Source organism: Lolium rigidum, chromosome 1 (assembly GCF_022539505.1).
Source record: "Lolium rigidum isolate FL_2022 chromosome 1, APGP_CSIRO_Lrig_0.1, whole genome shotgun sequence".
In the NCBI taxonomy this organism is placed as follows: Eukaryota; Viridiplantae; Streptophyta; class Magnoliopsida; order Poales; family Poaceae; genus Lolium; species Lolium rigidum.
This window is the reverse complement of record NC_061508.1, coordinates 26,816,565-26,823,539: the sequence shown is the minus strand read 5'-3', so window position 1 is coordinate 26,823,539 and position 6,975 is coordinate 26,816,565. Positions and strand designations below refer to the sequence as shown.

General features: G+C 47.8%; 1 pseudogene; it reads left to right on the top strand.

The window, feature by feature from the left end:
- Window positions 1-262: 262 nt before the first annotated feature.
- The window catches only part of LOC124705984, a 20,521-nt pseudogene continuing 13,808 nt past the window's right edge, over window positions 263-6,975 (top strand).

Genomic DNA, 6,975 nt, shown 5'->3' with positions numbered 1-6,975 from the left:
TGATGAACCGAGCCCCAGCGTCATCGCTGACCAACTCCGATGCCTCAAAGCTCTGCTTTCTTCACCCATTGAGACATTAGTCGAAAACTCTGAGGAGGTGAAGCACACTCTTGAAGAAATCCAGCCTCACGTCCCAGTGACGCTGCGGTTGAAGCTCTGGCCAGTCGTGACGTTGTCTGCCTTCAGGTCAAGGGTGCAGTTGGCTCGTCAGAGAATCGACTTACGCCACACCCAACTCCCGCTGAAAGCCGATATTGCAGACATGTGTCAACGGCTTAACGAGAAAAAGGCAGCTTTGGATGCCAAGACTGACCCCTCTGTCAGCACTGCTGAGCTTGAGATCTTGCGAAAGGAGCTGAAGGATCTTGAAGAAAAGGTGCGGGTCACCAAAGAGCTCATCTGTGCCAAGGAAGCTTCCATTGCTCGCTCCCAACGGGAAGCAGAAGGCCTCAAGGCTGAACTGAAAACTGACTTGGCAGAGATACGTGCCTTGAACAAGCAACTGGTGACAGGCAAGGATGATGACGACAAGGCCGAGATCGCAGATCGCGAGAGGTGGATCACGTCCGTGTTGGTGTACTCCGCGCCTTAGAAACTTTCCTTCAGTAGGGCCTGCGCATGTGGCAGTTTGTGCTTGTAATTCTAGAGTCGATGGCTGTGCATCGGCTTTGCTTTGTATGTACATTTTTTTTACTGGCCAATTTAAAATCGGCCCCCATATCTCACTGCCCCTGTATCGCACATGTTCATCGCCCATGTTCATCTGATTAGGTGCCCCCCGAGCCGAATCTGCCGAGTAGCTGCGGATATCGGCTGCGTAGTTAGCCAATGCACTGTATTCGAACGTCGGCTCCGTTAGGACCAATGTTGACTTCTTCCAGCTCATCAGCCGACGTAAACCCGTTGCCCGTTAGATCGACGTTGAACACAGGCAGAACGTATGGTGAGGATAATTTTGGCCGATTGCTGGAATCGGCCTCCATGTTGATTGAATCGCTCAATGAAGGTTTTGCAACGTTCGTCCATAGATCTTTGGGGCCGATCACAAGGATCGGCCTCGCCACGTTCGTCCATAGATTTGTTCTTGCTATACGGTCAGGCCGGTGGATAAGACCAGCCTAACCCCGTCCTTCGTCACGTCGATGCGCTCGCAGTCGTCCAAATTGATGCCTGAGAGTGGCTCTTGGCCTGTCGTCTCCCAAACGTTCATGCCAGCAGTTGAAATCTCAGCTGAGTCATCTGCGTGGACGACCTCTACTTCATCTCCATCCCACTGTATTAAACATTGGTGCATCGTGGATGGAATGCAACAGTTGGCATGGATCCAATCTCTCCCTAGCAGGACATCATAGGTGCTCTTGCTATCGACAATAAAGAACGTCGTAGGGATGGTTTTCCTTCCTACGGTCAGATCCACGTTCAGAACACCTTGTGCATCAGATGCTTGGCCGTTGAAATCGCTCAATGTAACGTTCGTCTTGATCAGATCCGAGCTAGAGCGTCCCAACCGACGTAGCTTGGAGTATGGCATAATGTTGACTGCCGCTCCGGTGTCCACCAGCATCTTGTTGACAGGCTGCCCATTGATATAACCTCGCAAGTACGGGGCCTTCGGTGTCTGTAGCTTCTTTCTCGTGGCTTCTCAAAGATAACTGGCCGTGGGCCGCAGTCAAGTTGTGCCACAGGTGCTTCGTCTAATCCTGGAGCACTAAACTCCGCCGGAAGGATGAACACCATGTTTGTACCAGCCGATGTATCATCATCGACTTTCTTTTGTCTGGGGCGCCACTCTTTCTTTTGTGGCCGACCTTCTTCGTCCAGGGTTCGCTGAATTTTCGCGGCCAGATCAGGCCGCGCCTTCCTTAACGTGTGCGGGTATAACCTTTCGGCTTCCTCCAAACCACGTAGTCGCCGAACCCTACGCTTTTGGGAGCGGCTGAGTCCATCGGGGCACCACCTTGGCCGGTGGTACTTATCTTCTTCTTCTTCATCATCGTCTTCTAATTCCTCGAGATCTTCCACCCGAGAGGACTCAGCGTGCTTGTTCCGAGGCGGGAGAGGCCCTAGACGTTTGAATACGGACACGTTAGCTGCATCCTTCTTCTTCTGTCTACATCCTGGGCAGTTGCCGATTGTAGGCAATCGGCTCATTCGTGAATCCCAGCAGTGTCTGAAGAAGGGACAGTCCCAGTGCCTATCCACGTCGTCTTGTTCTCTTGACTTTTCCTTGGCGTGGCGCTCATATCTCTCCTCGTCGCGATCATGCCGACGATGTCTCCTGGCGTCCCTAGCCAGACGATCTCTTTCGTCATCGTTGTCGTATCGTCGGCGTTGGTCGTATTGACTCACGTATTTGTTTAGGAGGTGATCAGAGAGAGGTCGCTGATATCTCACATTCTTCACTTCTCCCTCTGTGATGTAGCGCTTGCCATCGTGCTGGAGCCGATCGCGTGGAACGGCTTCCTCTTTGTCCTTGTTATGAGAGCAGCTGCCCTCGTCTCTGTCCTTACCAGGGTGGTGCCCAGGTCCTACCATGTTGATGTTGCACGAGAAACCCTGGCTGGCACCTCCCAGGGTAAGTGCACTCCACCATGTTAACGGCGGGGAAGGGGTGTGTGTCGACTTTCATGGCGTACTGGCTGAAAATTAGACGCCCTTGTTCTATCGCCATTTGGATCTGCTGACGCCACACCCTGCAGTCGTTGGTGGCATGGGTCAACGTGTTATGCCAATTGCAGTATGGCTTTCCGTTCAGCTCCTGAGCCGTTGGGATCTTGTGGCCTTCGTGTACCTTCAGCTGCTTCTCCTTAAGTAAGAGGTCGAAAATTTGCTCAGCCTTGGTCACGTCGAAGTCAAACCCTCTGGGAGGACCTTGTGGCTTAACCCACTTGCAGGACACGGGGCTTGCCCCCGAGTCCATTCAGCCACTGCTACCTCTTGATCTCCCGCGAGCCTTCATCTTCATCCGCCTCAACCAGGACCACCGCACGCTTGAATTTATCCCGGTATACCTGCGGGTGGCGCTGTTCATATAATGACGGCTTCGCACCATGTGCGCCGGTGAAGGGTAGTACTGCTTGGGAGGCCACATCCTTGATCGGTGATGCGAGACCCACCACCGCCAACTCGATCGCTTCTTTTTCAGTCACACGAGCCGAATAGCATCGGTTCCTAACTGTCCTGAAGCGCTGGATGTATTCTGACACTGTTTCTCCGCGCTTCTATCGTACTGGTGCTAGATCGGCAATGCCAGCTGATGGCGTGTATTTCACACGTTCGTTGGGCAACCCCAAGAGGAAGGTATGATGCGCACAGCAGCAAGTTTTCCCTCAGAAAGAAACCAAGGTTTATCGAACCAGGAGGAGCCAAGAAGCACGTTGAAGGTTGATGGCGGCGGGATGTAGTGCGGCGCAACACCGGAGATTCCGGCGCCAACGTGGAACCTGCACAACACAACCAAAGTACTTTGCCCCAACGAAACGAGTGAGGTTGTCAATCTCACCGGCTTGTTGTAACAAAGGATTAACCGTATTGTGTGGAAGATGATTGTTTGCAGAGAAAATAGTAAAAACAAGTATTGCAAGCAGATTTGTATTTCAGTATTAAAGAATGGACCGGGATCCACGAGTTCACTAGAGGTGTCTCTCCCATAAGATAAAAGCATGTTGGGTGAACAAATTACGGTCGGGCAATTGACAAATAGAGAGGGCATAACAATGCACATACATGACATGATAAGTATAGTGAGATTTAATTGGGCATTACGACAAAGTACATAGACCGCCATCCAACTACATCTATGCCTAAAAAGTCCACCTTCATGTTATCATCCGAACCCCCTCCAGTATTAAGTTGCAAAGCAACAGACAATTGCATTAAGTATGGTGCGTAATGTAATCAACAACTACATCCTCAGACATAGCGCCAATGTTTTATCCCTAGTGGCAACAGCACAACACAACCTTAGGGGTTTCTGTCACTCCCCCAGGTGTCAATGCAGGCATGAACCCACTATCGAGCATAAATACTCCCTCTTGGAATTAAAAGTATCAACTTGGCCAGAGCCTCTACTAATAACGGAGAGCATGCAAGATCATAAACAACACATATGTAATAACTTGATAATTAACATGACATGGTATTCTCTATCCATCGGATCCCGACAAACAAAACATATAGAATTACAGATAGATGATCTTGATCATGTTAGGCAGCTCACAAGATCCAACAATGAAGCACAATGAGGAGAAGACAACCATCTAGCTACTGCTATGGACCCATAGTCCAGGGGTGAACTACTCACTCATCACTCCGGAGGCGACCATGGCGGTGTAGAGTCCTCCGGGAGATGAATCCCCTCTCCGGCGGGGTGCCGGAGGAGATCTCCGGAATCCCCCGAGATGGGATCGGCGGCGGCGGCGTCTCGCAAGGTTTTCCGTATCGTGGTTTTTCGCATCGGGGGTTTCGCGACGGAGGCTTTAAGTAGGCGGAAGGGCAGAGTCGGGGGCCAGACGAGGGGGCCACACCATAGGGCGGCGCGGGCCCCCCTGGGCCGCGCGGCCCTGTGGTTTGGCCACCTCGTGGCCCCACTTCGAATGTTCTCCGGTCTTCTGGAAGCTCCGTGGAAAAATAGGACCCTGGGTCTTCGTTTCGTCCAATTCCGAGAATATTTCGTTACTAGGATTTCTGAAACCAAAAACAGCAGAAAACAGGAACTGGCACTTCGGCATCTTGTTAATAGGTTAGTTCCGGAAAATGCACGAATATGACATAAAGTGTGCATAAAACATGTAGGTATCATCAATAATATGGCATAGAACATAAGAAATTATCGATACGTCGGAGACGTATCAAGCATCCCCAAGCTTAGTTCTGCTCGTCCCGAGCGAGTAAAACGATAACAAAGATAATTTCTGAAGTGATATGCCATCATAACCTTGATCATACTATTTGTAAACATATGTAGTGGATGCAGCGATCAAAACAATGGTGATGACATGAGTAAACAGGTGAATCATATAGCAAAGACTTTTCATGAATAGTACTTCAAGACAAGTATTAATAAGTCTTGCATAAGAGTTAACTCATAAAGCAATAAATCAAAGTAAAGGTATTGAAACAACACAAAGGAAGATTAAGTTTCAGCGGTTGCTTTCAACTTGTAACATGTATATCTCATGGATAATTGTCAACTTAGAGTAATATAACAAGTACAATATGCAAGTATGTAGGAATCAATGCACAGTTCACACAAGTGTTTGCTTCTTGAGGTGGAGAGAAATAGGTGAACTGACTCAACATAGAAGTAAAGAGAATGGTCCTTCAAAGAGGAAAGCATCGATTGCTATATTTGTGCTAGAGCTTTTATTTTGAAAACATGAAACAATTTTGTCAACGGTAGTAATAAAGCATATGAGTTATGTACATTATATCTTACAAGTTGCAAGTCTCATGCATAGTATACTAATAGTGCCCGCACCTTGTCCTAATTAACTTGGACTACCGGATTTTTGCAATGCACATGTTTTGACCAAGTGTCACAATGGGGTACCTCCATGTCGCTCTGTACAAAGGTCTAAGGAGAAAGCTCGCATTTTGGATTTCTCGCTTTTGATTATTCTCAACTTAGACATCCATACCGGGACAACATGGACAACAGATAATGGACTCCTCTTTAATGCATAAGCATGTGGCAACAATTATTATTCTCATATGAGATTGAGGATATATGTCCAAACTGAAACTTCCACCATGAATCATGGCTTTAGTTAGCGACCCAAAGTTCTTCTCTAACAATATGCATGCTCCAACCATGAAGGTGGTAGATCTCTCTTGCTTCAGAAAAGACGGACATGCATAGCAACTCACATGATATCCAACAAAGAATAGTTGATGGCGTCCCCAGAAACATGGCTATCGCTCAACAAGCAACTTAATAAGAGATAAAGTGCATAAGTACATATTCAATACCACAATAGTTTTTAAGCTATTTGTCCCATGAGCTATATATTGCAAAGGTGAATGATGGAATTTTAAAGGTAGCAACGATGGCGTGTATTTCACACGTTCGTTGGGCAACCCCAAGAGGAAGGTATGATGAGCACGGCAGCAAGTTTTCCCTCGGAAAGAAACCAAGGTTTATCGAACCAGGAGGAGCCAAGAAGCACGTTGAAGGTTGATGGCGGCGGGATGTAGTGCGGCGCAACACCGGAGATTCCGGCGCCAACGTGGAACCTGCACAACACAACCAAACTACTTTGCCCCAACGAAACAGGTGAGGTTGTCAATCTCACCGACTTGCTGTAACAAAGGATTAACCGTATTGTGTGGAAGATGATTGTTTGCGAGAAAACGAGTAGAACAAGTATTGCGAGTAGATTGTATTTCGAGTAAAGAGAATTAGACCGGGGTCCACGAGTTCACTAGAGGTGTCTCTCCCATAAGACGAACAACATGTTGGGTGAACAAATTACGGTTGGGCAATTGACAAATAAAGAGAGCATGACCATGCACATACATATCATGATGAGTATAGTGAGATTTAATTGGGCATTACGACAAAGTACATAGACCGCCATCCAACTGCATCTATGCCTAAAAAGTCCACCTTCGAGGTTATCATCCGAACCCCTCCGAGTATTAAGTTGCAAGCAACGGACAATTGCATTAAGTATGGTGCGTAATGTAATCAACAACTACATCCTTAGACATAGCATCAATGTTTTATCCCTAGTGGCAACGGCACAACACAACCTTAGAACTTTCGTCACATCGTCCCGGGTGTCAATGCAGGCATGAACCCACTATCGAGCATAAGTACTCCCTCTTGGAGTTACAAGCATCTACTTGGCCAGAGCATCTACTAGTAACGGAGAGCATGCAAGATCATAAACAACACATAAGCATAACTTTGATAATCAACATAACAAGTATTCTCTATTCATCGGATCCCAACAAACGCAACATATAGAATTA